The following is a 17,512-nucleotide window of genomic DNA, read 5'->3' on the forward strand; positions in this document are numbered from 1 at the left end:
TGGAACATGGAACATCATCATGACATTTCCAATGCCTGCATGGAGCCGCACAAGGCAGTTGATGAGGCCCAACTGAAGATGGCACACACATGAGGCTGGCCCTGGCACACAAAGACTCAGCCTGAACAGCCTGCTCTGATGAGGCCTACACTCAATCCTCTGGGAAGACCACTACCCTGCTGGAGTTTCAGCGCTTGGAGCTTCCTGGGACCTAACCCTAACCTTAACTGTGACACTCACATACCGCTCAAACTAAACCTCACCCCAACTCTAAACCTAACCCTACACATGACCCGCACCCACGCATGGACCCTCATTCAGCCCTCCAGGGTGATCACAGCACTGGTGTTGCTTTGGCCCTGGCAATGTCCCTGGACCGAACCTTAACCTTGGCTAAAGCTTTCCCCTAATGGGGACCCAATTCTTAAGTCTGAGGACATGATGGACATGGGGCCCAGAAGTGGAGGAGGATTACTTGGCATGGAACCTGGAACATCACCATGTCATTTCCAAAGACCAGAAGGAGCTCCACAGGGGACTTCTTGAGGTCTAACTGAGGAGTGGCCGTGGCACCCAAAACTCAGCCTGACTGGGACCCTCCTTAGACCCCTCTACTCAGCCCTGCGGGGAGACAACTGCCCTACTGGGGGTATAGTGCCAGGAATCTCCTGTGACCGAGCCCTAATCTTAACGGTGACCCACAGTATACACGTGAACCTAAACCTCACCTCATCTTTAACATTCACCCTATACCTGACTCGCACCATGCTTCACATCATCAATACAGGGAGATCACAGGACTGGTGTCACTTCAGGCCTGGATTTTTCCCTGGCCCAAACCATAACCGTAGCTAAGGCTTTCTCCACATGGGGACCGAATTCCACACTCTGACAACAGCATGCACAATGGGTTGAGAAGCGGTACAGGATAATTCAGTGTGAAACGTGGAACATCACCATGTCACTTCCAAAGCACAGCTTCTGATGCACAGGAGGATTCCTGAGGCCTACTGAAGAGTGCAGATATAGGTGTGGGGCCTTGGAGTGCAAAGACTAATGCTGACCGGTACCCTCCCTTCTGCACTCCAGTCAGCCCTTCAGGGAGACAACTGCACTGCTGTAGGTTCAGGGCCTGGAAACTCCTGGGAACTAATATTAACCCTAAACAGAACCGTAACACTAATCCTAAACCTAAACCTAACACGATCTCTCAACTAACTCTACACCGGACCCACACCCACCCATGTGCCCACATTTCAGCCCTCCATGGAATTCACGAGAATGGTGTCGCATCGGCACTGGCGACGTCCCTGGACCGAACCCTAACCCTAGCTAAGGCTCTCTCCCCATGGGGACCCAATTCCAACGTCTGACAACAGCACGCACACGGGTTCGAGAATCGCTGCAGAAATACTCAGCATGGAACGTGGAACATTACCATGTCATTTTCAAAGCACGACTGCAGCTGCATGAGAGGATTCCTGAGGCCTACCCGAAGGATGGGCCATACATTTGTCTGGCCTTGGAACCCAAAGACTAATCCTGACCGGCACCCTCCCTTGTGTACTCCACTCAAACCTTCGGGGAGATAACGCCTCTGCTGTGCGGTCAGTACCTTGAGCTTCCTGGGACCTAACCCTAACTCCAACCCTAACCCTGACCAGAACCCTCAACCGAAACCTAACCCTATCACACTAACTCTAAACCAGACCCACAGCCACGCGTGTGCCCTCACTTCAGCCCTCCATGGATTCACAACACTGGTGTCGCTTGAGCCCTGGCGACGTCCCTGGACTGAACCCTAACCCTACCTGAGGCAATCTCCCCATGGGCACCTAATTCCAAAGTCTGACAACAGCATACACACGGGTTAGAGAATCAGTGCAGAAATACTCGGCATGGAACATAGAACATCACCATGTCATTTCCAATGCACAACTACAGCTACAACAGAGGATTTCTTAGTCCAACACGAAGAGCATTCCATACACTTGTCTGTACTTTGAACCCAAAGACAAATTCATACTGGAAACCTCCCTTTTGTACTCCACTAGCCCTTAGGGGAGACAATTTCTCTGTTGTGGTGTCAGTGCCTGGAGCCTCCTGGGACCTAACCCTAACCCTAAACATAACCCTCACCCTAAACCTAACCCTATCTATCTCACTACATCTACACCAGATGCACAGCCACGGATGTGCCTGCACTACAACCCTTCATGGAATTCACAACACTGGTGTCGCTTTGGCCCTGTTGACATCTCTGGACTGAACCCGAACCCTAGCTAAGGCTCTCCCCCCATGGGAACCCAATTCCAAAGTCTGACAAAGCACACACACGGGTTCAAGAATCGGTGCAGAAATACTCAGCATGGAACACAGAATATCACCAGGTTATTTCCAAAGCGCGACTGCGCCTGCACGAGAGGATTCCTAAGACCTACAGAAGGGTGGCCCATACATTTGTCTGGCCTTGAAACCCAAAGACTAATCTAGACTGGCACCCTCCCTTGTGTCCTCCACTCAGCCGTTCAGGGAGACACTGCTCTGCTTTGAGGTCAGAGCCTGGAGCCTCTTGGGACCTAACCCTAACCCTAACCGTAACCATAACCATAACCCTCGCCCTACACCTACCACTATCTCTAACCTTAACCCTACACTTGACCCGCATCCTCACATGGGCACTCAATTCAGCCCTCGAGGGAGATCACCAAATTGGAGTCAGTTCGGCCCTGGCGACATCCCTGAACTGAACCCTAACTCTAGCTAAGGCTCTCTAACCATGGGGACCCAACTCCACAGTCTGACAACAGCACGCACACGGGTTCGAGAATCGCTGTGAAAATAATTGGCATTGAACGTGGAACATCACCATGTCACTACCAAAGCGAGTCTGCAGCTACACGAGAGGATTTCTGAGGCCTGCCCAAAGGGTACACCATATTATAGACTGGCCGTGGAAGCCAAAGACTAATCCTGACCAGCACCCTCCCTTGTGTCCTCAACTCAGACCTTCGGGGAGACAACTGCACTGCTGTGGGTTCAGCGCCTGGAGCCTCCTGGGGCCTAACCCTAACCCTAACCCTAACCCTAACCCTAACCATAACCCACAACCAAACCCTAACCCTATCTGCAAACCTAACCCTACATTTGACCCGCGCCATCACATGGGCCAGCACTTCAGCCCTCGGGGGAGATCAGGAGTCTGGAGTCGCTTCGGCACTGGTGACGTCCTGGACTGAACCCTAACCCTAGCTAAGTCTCTCTCCCCATGGGGACCCAACACCAGAGTCTGATAACACCACGCACAAATGTCCAGAAGCGGTGCAAGATCACTTGGCATAGGACCTGAAACATCACAATGTCATTTCCAAGTCCCACTGCAGCTGCCCGAGAGGATTCCTGAGGCTTACCCAAAGGGTGTCCCATACATTTGTCTGGCCTTGGAACCCAAAGACTAATCCTGACCAGCACACTCCCTTTTGCACTCCACTCAACCCTTCGGGGAGACAACTGCTCTGCTGTGAGGTCAGTGCCTAGAGCTTCTTGGGACCTAACCCTAACCCTAACCCTAAGCATAACCTTCAACCTACACCTAACTCTATCTCGAACCCTAAACCTACACTTGACCCACACCATCATATGGGCCCTAACTTCAGCCCTCGAGGGAAATCACGAGACTGGAGTCGCTTCAGCCCTGGTGATATCCCTGGACAGAAAACTAACCCTAGCTAAGGCTCTCTCCCATGAGGACCCAATACCAAACTCTGACAACACCACACCCCTGGGGTTCAGACACAGTGCAAAATCACTCGGCATTGAACCTGGAACATCACCATGTCCTTTCCAAGGCCCGGCTGCAGCTGCCCGAGAGGATTCCTGAGGCCTACCCGACGAGTGGCCCATGCACTTGTCTGATTAGATCACTAATACCTTTAAATATCAATGCTTTAAATATACCAATTAAAAAAGATTGTGAAAGTGGATAAAGGAACATGATCCAACCTTGTCATCTACAAGAAATCCACTTTATTTTTTTTTAACGTTTATTTATTTTTGAGACAGAGAGAGACAGAGCATGAACGGGAGAGCGGGAGAGAGAGAGGGAGACACAGAATCGGAAGCAGGCTCCAGGCTCCGAGCCATCAGCCCAGAGCCCGACGCGGGGCTCAAACTCACGGACCATGAGATCGTGACCTGAGCCGAAGTTGGACGCCCAACCGACTGAGCCACCCAGGCGCCCCAAGAAATCCACTTTAAACATAACGATTCATAGACTATAAGTACAGGGATGGAAATTTCTACCATGCCAACACTAATAAAAAAATAAGCTGACATAGATCTATTAATTTCAGATAAAGCAGATAATCAGAACAAGGAAGATATTAAGAGATAAGACAGGACACAAGTAATGATAAAAGGGTCAATTTTCCAAGAAGGCATAACAGTCTAAATGTGTACAAGCAAACCAGTGTCAAAATGTATGAGACAAAAACTCATAGACCTGAGAGGAATAATATACAAATCAATGATTATGGCTGGAGATACCAACATTCCTTTCATTAACTGATAGATAATGCAGGCAGGCAGAGAAATGCAGTATCTTTTGATGATTAAAACTGGATGATACAAACCATAAGAACTGTTGGCAGCCAGACTTCCTGTTACATGGAACTTAAATACGCAGGAGAAAAAGTCATTACGCAGAGACGGCAGAGGTGAAAGAGGAAGAGAATATCTCTATGTGCTAGGGTTCTGTTTCCACCTGCTCCAGGGACTCAGACACACTCTTGTCTTTAGATGCCATAAGACATCCTAGCAATCTTGTAACAAAGAGCTTTGTTAGACTAAACTGCCTCTAAAATACCAATAACTGCTATACATGGTCTCTTGTCCAGTGTGGGGTCTTATGCTCATCAAATGGCAACAAGTATTCACTCGCAGCCTATTTGCATTAAGTACTATGCTGGACACTGTAGAAGATACAGAAAGAATATCATAGCCAATTTCCTCAAAACAATATACCTTTGAAGCTAAAGTTAACATCCAAAAAAAAAAAAAAAAAACAAAAAAAAACAAGATAAGCTACATCATGAGCTGCAGACCACTCATTTAAGAATTTAAGCAGAAAACAGAAATGAAATTGGTGCCTAGAAGGGGTACAGAGTTCAAAGGAAATTTGTATGGATTTGTGCCACAGTTAGACAATTAGTAATGGCAATACACCATAGAGAGAAGGCTGAATATCGAGAATGGGAAAGCAAGAGATTAGCCGATATTTTGGGTCTAGATTAGAAGACAGATCAGTCACCAAGAAGGTATACAGGGTCCAAACACAACAAGCTAATAATTCGTATGGAACAGGCACTGTACTGAGTTATTTAAATGCATTACTTTATGTAATACTCAAACCCTCTGAGGTAGATCCTGTTATCCCCATTATATAAATCAGGCAAACAAAGTGTAGAGAAAATAGGTAACATGAGCCACCTGTAAATGCCTGAGATGAGCCTCAGACCTGGTCATTTTGTCTTCAAATCCCAAGCTCTTAACCACTGTATTATATTACTTCACACTGACATCTCATATACATACTACACCAAAGGACAGACACAAACAGCCAAGGTATGCACAGACATATCTAACCCAAGGAGTTTCTACATCAAAGACTTTCCGGTAAAAATGTGTTCAGTTGGGTTGTGGAAATAGTGACTGTGCATGTGTATCATATATTCGAAAAGGGTTTTGTTGGGCAGCAACTCTGGGTCAATCAGTCTGTTGGAGCAAAGATTAATTAAACAGGGTCCCTTCCCTGAAGGAGCTTACAGTCTAGTAAGAAATGCATCTAACTCTATATAATGTACCAAGTACTATAACAGAGGTAGTGCTGGGGAAGTGTAAGGGCAAACTAGGGCAATAATAAACACTAAGGAAGAATCATGTTGAAAGTGTTAATAAGCACCTGGAGGCCAGAGAATAGCTAAAAGTCTAATAGCAATATCTGGTGGGAACACACTTAAGATCAAGACCAGGTGCCAGTGAAATTTCCATTAACTAAGAATGGGAAATCAATAGGAGGAATCAGACACAAAAATGATCAGAAAGTAAGACTGAAGTAAAACTGCTAAATACCAAATGAGAATAGAAATTAAAAAGTCATGCAAAATAGGCTTCCAAAGTGCAAAACAGTTCAGCACAACTAGTTTAAGTAGCAACTGCCCTAACAGTGGGTCTAAAGACCTAACAGTGTTTTGAAATTAGCTAAGTTCCCAGTCCCACTTGGGCTTTCTCTGCCCATGCTGAGGAATAGTGCTTTTCGATGCAATTTCTACCTGAATTCTGTCCCAAGAATGGACGAGGGCAGAGGGTAGGTTGATTACCACTGATAAAAAGCCACTCTGAGCTAGAGTATAGAAGTGGGAAACTAGATTCCAGGTTTCATCTTTGGACACAGTCTAACAAGAACACAAGTCAGCTATGTTTATGGTGAGTTGAAAATTTGTATGCACACTAAACTTCTTCATCTCTTTGACTAACACATAATGGTGGTGGTGAACATGAGTGATTAAGGTCACCTGGAATGGAAAGAAACATATGAAAAATATGGTGGATTCTGGAAGACTGGAAGATACAGGCAGTAACAAGACTTGCTTTGGAGTCTCAAAACACCAATGAACTTTTTCATTTCATTCAGTGGCCCAACCTTTTAGATGATCAGGTTGAAAGAACAGGTGGATACATAAACCAAATTGCCAATGTGGAATGATTCTCATGACATTGTATTATATTATGTTATTCATATTTAATCTCAGACTGATGAACCAGTGGCATTTTGGGCAGGTATATCTGGGAAATATGGCTGAATATATTGATTCCTATAATTGTTTTTAATAATGAGGAATCCCTGAAATGAAAGATGAGAACATTTGAATCAGGAAACTTTGGTGGCAGAAAGCAGCCTTTTATCATGGATTAAGGTCTGGAGGAGATTCCCAGGGAGATGGAGTATCAACCACAAAAATCCAGGATAGATGTAGGAAGGTTGCTATAATCTATTGAAATTGCTGCTTAGAACAGCCTTGGTTTGGGGAACTTATATTAGAAATATTATGTTCTACTTTATCCCAGGATAAAATAATATCTATTCCTAGATATTATGACTTCAGGCAGAGGAGTGGGTGACATGGGTAAGAGACCTGTGATCAAAAAGTCAGAGTAGGTCATGAAAGGATGAAGTGGTCCACAAAATTATAGAGTCATTAGGATGACTCTAAAGTATGAAGCTGCTGATGTCTGATCAGCACTGAACTATTACCAAATGCTTTTCCACATTTATCACATTTAAAGGGCTTTTCTCCAGTATGAATTCTCTGATGTTGAATAAGGTGAGTGCTCTGGCTAAAAGCTTTACCACATTCATTACATTCATAGGGCTTCTCTCCAGTATGAATTCGCTGTTTAGTAAGAGAGGAGTTTTCAGGGAAGCCTTTCCTTTCCCACATTCACAGCACGTATAGGGTTTTTCTTCAGTGTGAATCCTTTGATGTTGTGTAAAAGCTGACTGGGCAGTGAATGCTTTTCTACATTCATTACATTTATAAGGCTTTTCCCCAGTATGATTTCTCTGATGCCGGATAAGGTGTGTACTTCGTCTGAATTCCTTCTCACAATCGTTACATTTATAGGGTTTCACTCCAGTGTGAATTCTCTGATGTTGTGTAAGTGATGAGATATCAGTGAAGGACTTCCCGTAAATAATACATTCATAGGGTTTCTCTCCACTATGAATTCTTTGATGTTGAATAAATGATGAGTAGTCACTGAAGACTTTCCCACATTCATCACATTTATAAGGTTTGTCCCAGTATGAATTCTCTGATGCTGAGTAAGATATGAATTTACAGTGAATGCTTTTCCACAGACTTTACATTTCTAGGATTTTTCTCCAGTATGAGTTTGCTGATGTTCAGTAAGAGATGAACTCTGGCGAAATGCTTTTCCACAGTCATCACATTTATAAGGTTTCTCACCAGTATGAATTCTCTGATGACGAAAAAAAGTTTGGTCACTAAAATGTTTTCCACATTCACTACAAGTTTTCTTTTTAGAATTTCTTTGCCTTTTAATTGGAGATAAGTTCCATTTGACACTTTACCCAAATGGGTCAAATCTCAAATTCACTGAAATTATGCCTATTTTCCTGAAAGGCTATTTCTTCATGGGCAGCTACTACTTGCTGAAAACCAGTGGTTTGAGCAAGACATTTCTTTGAAATTTTGCCTATAGTGTCTTCCCTTTGCTTTTCTACTTTAGCCTTACATTCACAGCCTTCTTCAAATAAACATCATGGGGACACATCCCTTCTGAGCCTTTTCATGATGACAGTGATGGAGCTGCTCACTCAAAAGCATATTCTAATGGTCTTCTCTTTGGTATCTTCTCTGGTCTTCAAATCTGAAAAGAATAAAAATTATAAAAACACCTTATCTGTGTTGGGATAAGGGAAACTGCACTCTGGAGAAAGAAAACAACTTTGTTAAAGTTCATGCACATTAGAATACACAGTTTTATAATATGGGAAAATAATAAGAGTCAGTGCAGTAGAAATAAATAGAGGTAGGAGTGGTAGGAAAGAGCCTGGCCCAATAGGAAATTTTACAAAGACTCTTGAAGCTGGGGGGAAAAGGCTTTAAAGACAGAAGATGATTTTAAAGATGAACAAGTTTAGAACTAGAGAGATTATGTGATTACCCTAAAGATACAGAGGTTATTAATGGAATGGTGACAAACAGAACTTAGGCTTTGTCCACTATACACCATAGTAATCTAAGACTAGACAGAGCTTAAATGACAGAGTGGACAAGGACCTAGTCAAAACACAAATAATGAACGTGATGTGTGGCAATATCAGAAAATGAGCAATCTAAGGGCGCCTGGGTGGCTCAGCTGGTTGAGCATCCGACTTCAGCTCAGGTCATGATCTCACAGCTCATGGGCTCAAGCCCCGGGTCAGGCTCTGTGCTGACAGCTCAGAGCCTGGAGCCTGCTTTGGATTCTGTGTCTCCTTCTCTCTCTGTCCTTCCCCATCTCTCTCTCTCCTTCAAAAATAAATAGACATTTAAAAAAAATTTTTTTTTAAAGAAAGAAAATGAACAAGAAGAAATGGCAGAGTGACATGCCATAGAGAGAAGCTACCGAGGACTGTAAAAACAGCATGTGGAAAAGCAACGTAGAAAGGAGTAACCGATGATAGGTCAAAAATCTGAACAGTGGAACAGAGGAACATAAGGCATTAAGGAGAGCTCCTTGGACAACACTGTAGAGATTCCACTCTTGTACCCAATCACTCCTGAACTGCACATACAGATTTATCCCTCATCGAATGAGTGCCTCTGGAGACCTCAGATCTCACAGGATCTCCAAAACTCTCTCTTGGGCAAAAACTGATTTTAGAAACTGAGAAATCTGCTCATGGTGGGGGGTGGGGCAAAATATATAACAAAGTCAGTACTGTGGTTACTTAAATGTAATATTTTGAAATTTCTAGAACACTAGTACTAGCAACTTTGAAAACATTTAAGCGGAGTCTCCCAACAGTCCTTATGTTGGAGGACAAAGACTTAACTGAATCCTCCAGTCAACAGAAAAGACAAAATAAATAACAGAGAAGACACGGAGACTCGGAGGTGTTTTCAGCGTGGCTGGGAAAGGCAGGTCTGTATTATAAAGGTGACCTCAGATCAGGGTCAACGTTTGGGTAGAAATACTAACGAGAGGGAGGCGTTCTGGTACAAGAGAAATGCTGAGGTAAGGCAATACAGAACTGTTCCTCTTTCCTTTTGAACAAATAGAAGGAATCTCTGAGAATCCCAAATGAATGCTCACTTAAATTGTGGAAGCCCATACTTTGCTTCCTTAAACAACGATTTACCTACTCAAATAATTTTCAGCAAGTGTTAAGAAAACCTCGTAAAGCTGTAAGGTTAAAGGTAGGTTGAGTGTAAGGATAAAGGTAAGTACTCCACAAGTCCTCCAAAGAAACAACTATTTCAGGTTAAATCTGGGGTCTCCAAGCAAACATCTTAGCGGACTCACAATCCGGGGTCCGGGGTGCAGGCCCAAGATTGAAGTTCGGCCCGTTGCACCAAAGCTGCTGTCAAACAGTAAGAAACTCAAGCTCCGTTCAGGTTTCCCTTTAAGCAATTCTCTCCTGGAAATTCCTTTCCCCTTCCGCCTCTCCTCTTCCTCTGCGCTGGGGACGCTCTGGGCCTCCGGAATCCGGGGGTCCGGTTCCCCGTCAGGCCACAGCTCGGAGAGCCCGCGCGGCTCCTGGCCGGAGCGGAGATACGAGAGCAGGGCCCGGCTCCCTGCGCCGCGTCCCCCATGCCGCACTGACCCCACGAGAAACCACATTCCAGCCAGACCTCCCGGGACAGCGGCGATCAGCCCGCAACTCCCCAGCGGCTCGGCAGCTGCATCCAAAACGGCGCGACGGCGAACTACCACTCCCAGAAGGCCTGGGACAGCGTCCGCTGGAAATCTCGGCCCCTCTGGAACCCGCCCACGGAGCTGAGCGGAGGAGGCGGGGCCCGAGGTGTCTCAGCCAATCAGAGATGCTCACGGGGAATCTCCATGGTAACCGCCAACCGCCCAGAACTCCCTCCCACGCGGTCTGGGGTCGCTGAATAAGCGCCGGGCCTGAGTTCCGACTGCTGGTCTAAGCACACTGTGCTCAGACAGCGGCCTCATCGCGGGAGGACAGTATAGGAAAATTACAGACACTAGGGCACTCTGGTCCCTTGGTAAAAAGACAGTTTGAGACAATCAGGCACATTAGATAACATTAAGGAATTATTGTGAGTGAACATCACATGTGCTATTTCTCAGCAGACCCTGCAAAAAACCACCTAGAGGTCGGCTGTGCATGTATCTTAAATGTACAGCTTGGTGAACTATGTCAAAATGAACACACCTATATTAACTACCACCTGGATCCAAAAAAAAAAAAAAAAAAACGAAGAATATTACCATCACTCCAAAAGACCCCTTCCTAATTACCACCTCAATCAAAAGTAAACACCGTCTGCCTTCCAACTCTATGGATTCATTTTGTCTGCTTTTGAACTTTGCAGAGATGACATCACAATATGTCTTGGGTTTTTTGTTTTGTTTTGTTTTGTTTTGTTTTGCATTTGACTTCTTTCACTCAACACAATTGTTAGGTCTCATCTGAGTTGTCGCATATATCAGTAATTGGGCGTTTGTGTGGTAAAGTCATGTTCTATTGTAAAAATATACCACAATATTTTTAAGCATTTTATGTTGGTGGACGTTTGGATGATAGATTTTTGACTATTCCAAGTGGTAATGCTTTGAACATACTTTTGGGCAAAAATATGCAAGCATTTTCACCGGGCATATATCTGGGAGTGGAATTGCTAGCTGATAGGATGTGCCTTCTCACTAACACTCGGGCATCTCACTCTTTCCAGTATTAATCATTCTGAGAGGTGTGTAATGCTATCTCACTCGGGTCTTTATGTTCATTTCCCTGATAACAAATAAAGCTTTTTCATATATTTATTGACCGTTAGGATTTCCTACTTGATTTACAGGAGTTCTTTATATGTTCTGGATATGAGTCCTTTGATTATCACTTACTTGCCTTGCAAATATTTTTTCCCATGATATGACTTGACTTCTCACTGTCTTAATGGTGTGTTTTGGTGGGTTAGGGTTCTCAATTTTAATGGAATCTAACTGATTAGTATTTTACTTTAGGGGGGTGATTTCTGTGCCCTATATAAGAAATATTTTTCTGACCCAAGGTGATGAAGATTTTACTACATATAGATACTAGAATCTTCCTTATTTTACCCTCTACATTTAGATTTTAAATCCCGCTAAAAAAAAAAATTTTTTTTTTGCATGTGTTGTGAGGCAAAAATCAGGTTTCTTTGGGGAAATACAATTTACCCGGGACCGTGTGTTAAAATATTAATCTTTCCACCGTGACTGTGCAATGCCATCTTTGTCAAAAGCAGGTGACTTCCATCTGTTACATTGGTCTCTTTTAGGAGTCAGCAAACTTTTTTAAAGGGCCAGGTGTGAACTACTTCAGACTTTGCAGACCACACGATCTCTATCACAACTATTCCACTCTGCGGTCGTAGCATGAAAGCAGCCATAGAAAGTACATAAACAAATGGACATGGCTGTGTTACAACCAGTAAGACTTTACTTATGGCCACTGACATTTGAATGTCATATAATTTTCATGTGTCGTGAAATACTCTTCTTTTTATTATTTTCAACCATTTAAAAATGTAAAAACCATTCTAGTTTGTGGGCCACACAAAAGCATAGAGTAGGCCAGACTCGGCCCATGGGCAGGCCAATGTTTACTGACCCCTGGTCTCTTTATTTCTCCATGAACCAATAACATACTATGCTAATCAGGCTTTACTGTAAGTCTTGATATCTGATGGGGTAATTTCTCCCACTTTTCTTTTAAAACATATCTTGGCCTTTCATAGCCCTTTGCCTTTCCATATTGCATGTTAGAATTAGTTTGCTGATTTCCACCTCCAAAAAAGCCTACTATAGTTTTAGTGAGGTAACTAGGGGTTGGAGGAGCAACCTGAGGAGAAACAAGTTGCTTGAAAGCTAGTTTTCAGAAGGGAATGCAGTGCAATGTATCCCATTTTATCATCTCCTTATGAAACCTTATGTCAAATATAAAAACCACCTGGACCTTTGGAGATGAGCTCACTTTAAGGCTAAGAGGAGGACAAGGGGCCAAAGATGGGGGGAGCAGAGACACATTCTGGCTGTGTTCAGGGGCATGACACAGAGGTCACTGTCTGCTTTGCTACAGGGTTGGGGGAGACCCTGGACGGTGTCAGCTGCACTGTCAGTGGGAGTGTTCCTTTCTCGTGTACCACAAGCCATGCTCAGTGTGGCATATACCTCCCCTCTCTGATAGTGGAGAAGCAAAAACTGATGAAGAGAGGGGTTGGTTTAATTGGCCCTCCAAGCCCTCTTGGCCTCTGTGACCATTTTTTTCCTTCAACAGCCTCATAAAATCACATAATTTGAGTCCCCATAGCTCCAAAACAGGTAAGATTGCCAGCAGACATGGTCATCAGTTCTCACCCCTCCCTCCAAATAGCCACATAGATGTCATTGCCTTCACCCCACCTCTCCAGGGACAGCTCCTGTCAGGAGCTCCCTCAGCACAGCTCCCCAGGCAGGGGCACAAGGCTGAGGCTGATTGTGCACTCACAATGGGGCCCTTCCTCTGTAACCTCTGACCTATGGGTGGCCTCCAACCCAGGAGGCACAGCATGGGGAACCGACCCTCCACCCTCCCCATGGAAATATATTCTGTACTACCATTCACTGCCCCTGGTTCTGCCCAGCACAGGACAGATAGGGTTCAGAAAAGACTTTAGATTTTGAAGTGAGACCAAATCCTATTTGAATGTTGGTTCTGCACTTCTCTCCTCAGAAATCTTCTCTGAACCTTGACCTTCTCATCTACAACAGACAGAACAACAATTGCCTTGCAACCATGAGGGCACACAGTTGCCCTGCAGGCACTGTGGCAGTGACAGATCAGCAGGTGCAAGGACCAGGAGCCTCCAGGTCCAGAAAGCAGTCCTAGGAACCTTGAATTGCATGGTGGGGACACACTTCTTGCCATTCTCCCAAATTTCAGTTAAAGTTTGGTGTATTCTGTAGCAGGGGCACAGATGCCCTGGGGAGGGAAGTGTAAGCATGCAGAGTCACAAACCCAGGAAAGAGGGCTCCCAGGGGAGACTGTCCCATACGCTACTTTCCTGGTGAATTGGTTCTAGACCCAATTACAGTGTTGGGGGGAGGGGGGCAGAGTTTCTCCCACACAATTTCCACCAAGCAATTCTCCGTAGTAACAGCTGTGTGTCCCACAACTTAATTCTGACACAATCTCCCTAGAAGTAGTGTCACTTCCTACAGGTTAAGGGCTCAGTCCTACAGGACTCCTCCCACCCTACTCCAGACACCAACCACAAGTACTCCAGTACTGCAGAGGCCTCACCACCCCATCTCCTCCGGCCTCCTCCTAACCTGCTTAGCTTCCCCCGGTGACCCCCTCAGGCTCTGGCTGTTCCCTCTGCCTGGGAGCCACTCTCCACAGATAGCCACCTGGCTGGCTCCACTCTTTCAGGCCTTTGCACAAATGCCTTCTTTTCAGTGGGGGCTCCAGAGTCTAGGCTGTGTCTGACACATAGTAGGTGCTCAACAAACATTAGTTGAAGGAGTGAATGTGTGGGTTGGATCAAGGAGTCCTCTGTCCCCAGAGGAACCTGGTTTGGAGTCCCGACAATACTGGGCATCACCATTCACAAGTAGTAACAAGAACAAAACTCTGCCAATTCAGTAAGTGAAAATGAAGTCTTTTTGTTATAATTTGTCTTTCTTTAATTACAAGTTTTTTGAAGATATTTTCATGTGTTGTTGCATGTTCATTCATTTAAGAAACATTTGGGGTGCCGGTGACTTGTTTTCTGGGTCCTTCATCAAGTTTGGACCATGTTGTCTGCCATCTCTTTGGGGCACAAACCCTCACAAAGGGTTTAGATGTGTAATTCTGGAACATACACTGCAAATGATTTTGTAATTTACATTTTATCTTTTTTGTTCGTGATTTTTAATGAATAATTTTAATTTTTACAAATGCATGTCAAAAATAACTTTTTCTTTATGGTTTCTGACTTTAAATTTGTGCCATAAGAGCCTTGTCTCCTCCAATGGCATAGAAGTATCCACCAATACAGCCACAGTTTTATTTTTTACATTTAAACTTTACTCCAATTGGAAGTACATTTTGGTGAATGCCCTAATTGAGGCAACTTTTAAGTTACTTCCTTTATCAAAAGGCTAAATGTGGTAGGTTGCAAAAAAAAACATGTGCCCACAAATTGCTCCCTAACCTCTCATGTACCTTTTGCCTCCTCTCTCTTGAAGAGATGGGGTTCATATTTCCACCCCTGAATCTGGGCTTGGCCATGTGACTTGCTTTGGCCAATGAGATATTACAAATGTGATGGACTGAGGCTACAGAGTGTTTGTGTATTAGAACTTGATCTCTCTGGCTGCCTTTGGAGACCAGCTGCCATTTGACGAAGCCAGAACCAAACTGCTGCATGCTTGCCAAACTTGGATAACCCTGCTGCATGCTGGGGGAAAGTGGTCACGCTGCCTCTATCATGCAGCCAACTACCATATGCACAGGTGAAACCAGTAAAATCACTGTCCTATTGAGCAAAAGCCAAATTGTTCACCCACAGAATCATGAGCGCATGAATGATTGTGCTAAACCGGTAAGCTTTGTGGTGGTTTGTTAAGGAGCAGAAGCTGAAGTAGCAAACATTTTTCCCAGTGCTGTTTATCGAGCCTTCTGCCCCTTCTCCTATGGATGTGAAATACCCCCGCTACATCTAGTATGTTTTATAAATGAGGAATTTGTGCTTGGAGTTCTGTTGTGGTCCCACCCAGGCAGCTTTATAACCTTCTGGCCACATCCCAGTTGCAATTGGGAGGTGTTTGCACTCATCCCTGAGCCTCAGGAAATCAAGGCTTGGAGTAAAGACACCCTCCCAATCTAAAATTTAGATTCTTGGATCTTCTTCTGAAAGCCGGGGGGGGGGGGGGGCGGTTCTTTGCCTTGGAGTACCCATGGGTGTTTTCACAAACTTGGGCCACATATAAGCAGATTCTCAAAGGGTTACTTGACCCCAAAAATGTTGAGCTGAGGCTGAAGGAAACTGATGTGGTTTCTGGTCAGACTCCCCATGGGGCACTGGGTGGCAGGAGATAAGCAAAGCTGTATATCTCCTTGTGTTATAGCAAATTAATTCAGTTTCGTTTGGCTGTTGCTGTGGTGTGTTTGGTTTGTGCTGTCCTGTTTCTTCTCCTAGAAGCTTTGTCTGGGAAGGCTTTGGACCCCCAACTCTTGGCTTCAGTGAGGTGCTCTGAGCCTGGAACAAGACACAGTTTTAGCAGAGGCTACATAATCCGAATCCTGGTGAAGTGGCTTCAACCAGCAGAGGACAGGTGGTGGTGCTCTGTGACTGAGTCATGGTGGATTTGGAATATGCTGTAAACATGGGGCCACCAGGAAGTCAAGGGTGGATGTGGGTTCATGAAAAAGAGATGATGCTGGAATTTTGCCCTAAGCATCTGGGAACAGAGATTCAGGGTGGCTGGAGGGCTCTATTTTGAATGTCCTGGGAGAGGAGCTAGGAGTAGGGGAGACTACCCAAGGTGGTGAGCCCAGGGACACCCCAACATTGGAAGGTGGGGGAGTAGGTACCTCCAGCAGAGGAGGCTGAGGAGGAGCCAGGAGAGGTGCTCCTGGCACCCTGTGAGGAAGCATTGGGAGCTCAGTGCTGGGCTGTCCTGCTCAGGACACAGAGCTGTGGGTGGCCCTCCCTCCTCTTGTCTGCTCCCCACTGCTGTGTATCTGCCCTCCTACCCCGCCCCACTCCCAGGGGGGCCTCTGAGAATGGTACAGCCAAGCTGTGCTCTGGCATATTGAGTTTCTGGCTACCTCCTAGGCCACCCAAACAGGACAAGCAGGAAAAACTGGCTTGGTCTTGGAGCCGGCAGCTCCAGCTTTGCCCCTGGGCCCTGAGGAGGGGTTTCACAGGCCATCACTCTGGGGGGCCTTTCCTCTGAGGAGGGGGTAAGTTTCAGGCTTGGCATCCAGGAAACCATCCCTCACGTGATCCGAGAGCCTCTGTCAGCAGCAGAGATGGCCTGGCAGCCCTCAGCCTCCTCCAGGAACCCTTTCCTGTGGAAAGACTCCAGCGGGACACAATCCATGGAGGGCAAATTAACTTGTTATTTGGATTTTTCCACTAAGAAAGAAGAAGATATAAGGCATGGCACTCATGTCCCTTACAAACAGGCACATGGGGCGTGAGTGTGTTCTACAAGGCCAAATAGCCTAACCGACAGATCTGTTCTGGGCAGAGAGGGACACGGGCAGGAGCTCTGTGAAGCAGCAAGGGGGCAGATGAAAACACCACGGTGGGGAGGGGAGACAACAGCTCACACTGCCCCAAAGTAGCCTAGGCCAGAGAGGGGGAGACAGGGACTGGGGTGGAGGAGGTCAGAGAGACAGAGGCATCAAGCCACACACTGGAGGTTTGGGGTCCATGAGCCACGGCATATCCTCTGTGGCAGGTTCCTTGATCTGTCTTAGTGAAACCTCTTAAAAGCATAAAGTAGAACAAAAATCAGAATGGCTGCACTAATGTTTCAGTGAACCTCAATTTTAAAGTAAGCTTTTTCCTCCCTGACGAGGGAGCGTGTTGCAAGCTGTGGGCAAAATACAGGCTGGCACACCCCCCAACCCAAGTGGAGTATGTGCGATATTCCTTGGACACTCCTGGCTACCAAAGAACATAGGAAAGGAATTTAAGTGCTTGCTATGGTTATGTGGGAAACTAAGGCAAATGAAAAATTA

At 45.5% G+C, this 17,512-nt stretch overlaps 1 long non-coding RNA gene across 1 annotated transcript; it reads right to left on the reverse strand.

The window, feature by feature from the left end:
* Nucleotides 1–6,758: 6,758 nt before the first annotated feature.
* On the reverse strand, nt 6,759–10,509 carry LOC131497651 (uncharacterized). The gene is made up of 2 exons (XR_009255064.1): nt 10,093–10,509; nt 6,759–8,451 (listed from the first exon to the last, which is right to left on the reverse strand). It is a non-coding gene; the product is annotated as an uncharacterized LOC131497651 (long non-coding RNA).
* Nucleotides 10,510–17,512: the final 7,003 nt, after the last annotated feature.

The sequence above is a fragment of the Neofelis nebulosa genome, chromosome 16, assembly GCF_028018385.1.
Source record: "Neofelis nebulosa isolate mNeoNeb1 chromosome 16, mNeoNeb1.pri, whole genome shotgun sequence".
NCBI classification, from domain to species: Eukaryota; Metazoa; Chordata; class Mammalia; order Carnivora; family Felidae; genus Neofelis; species Neofelis nebulosa.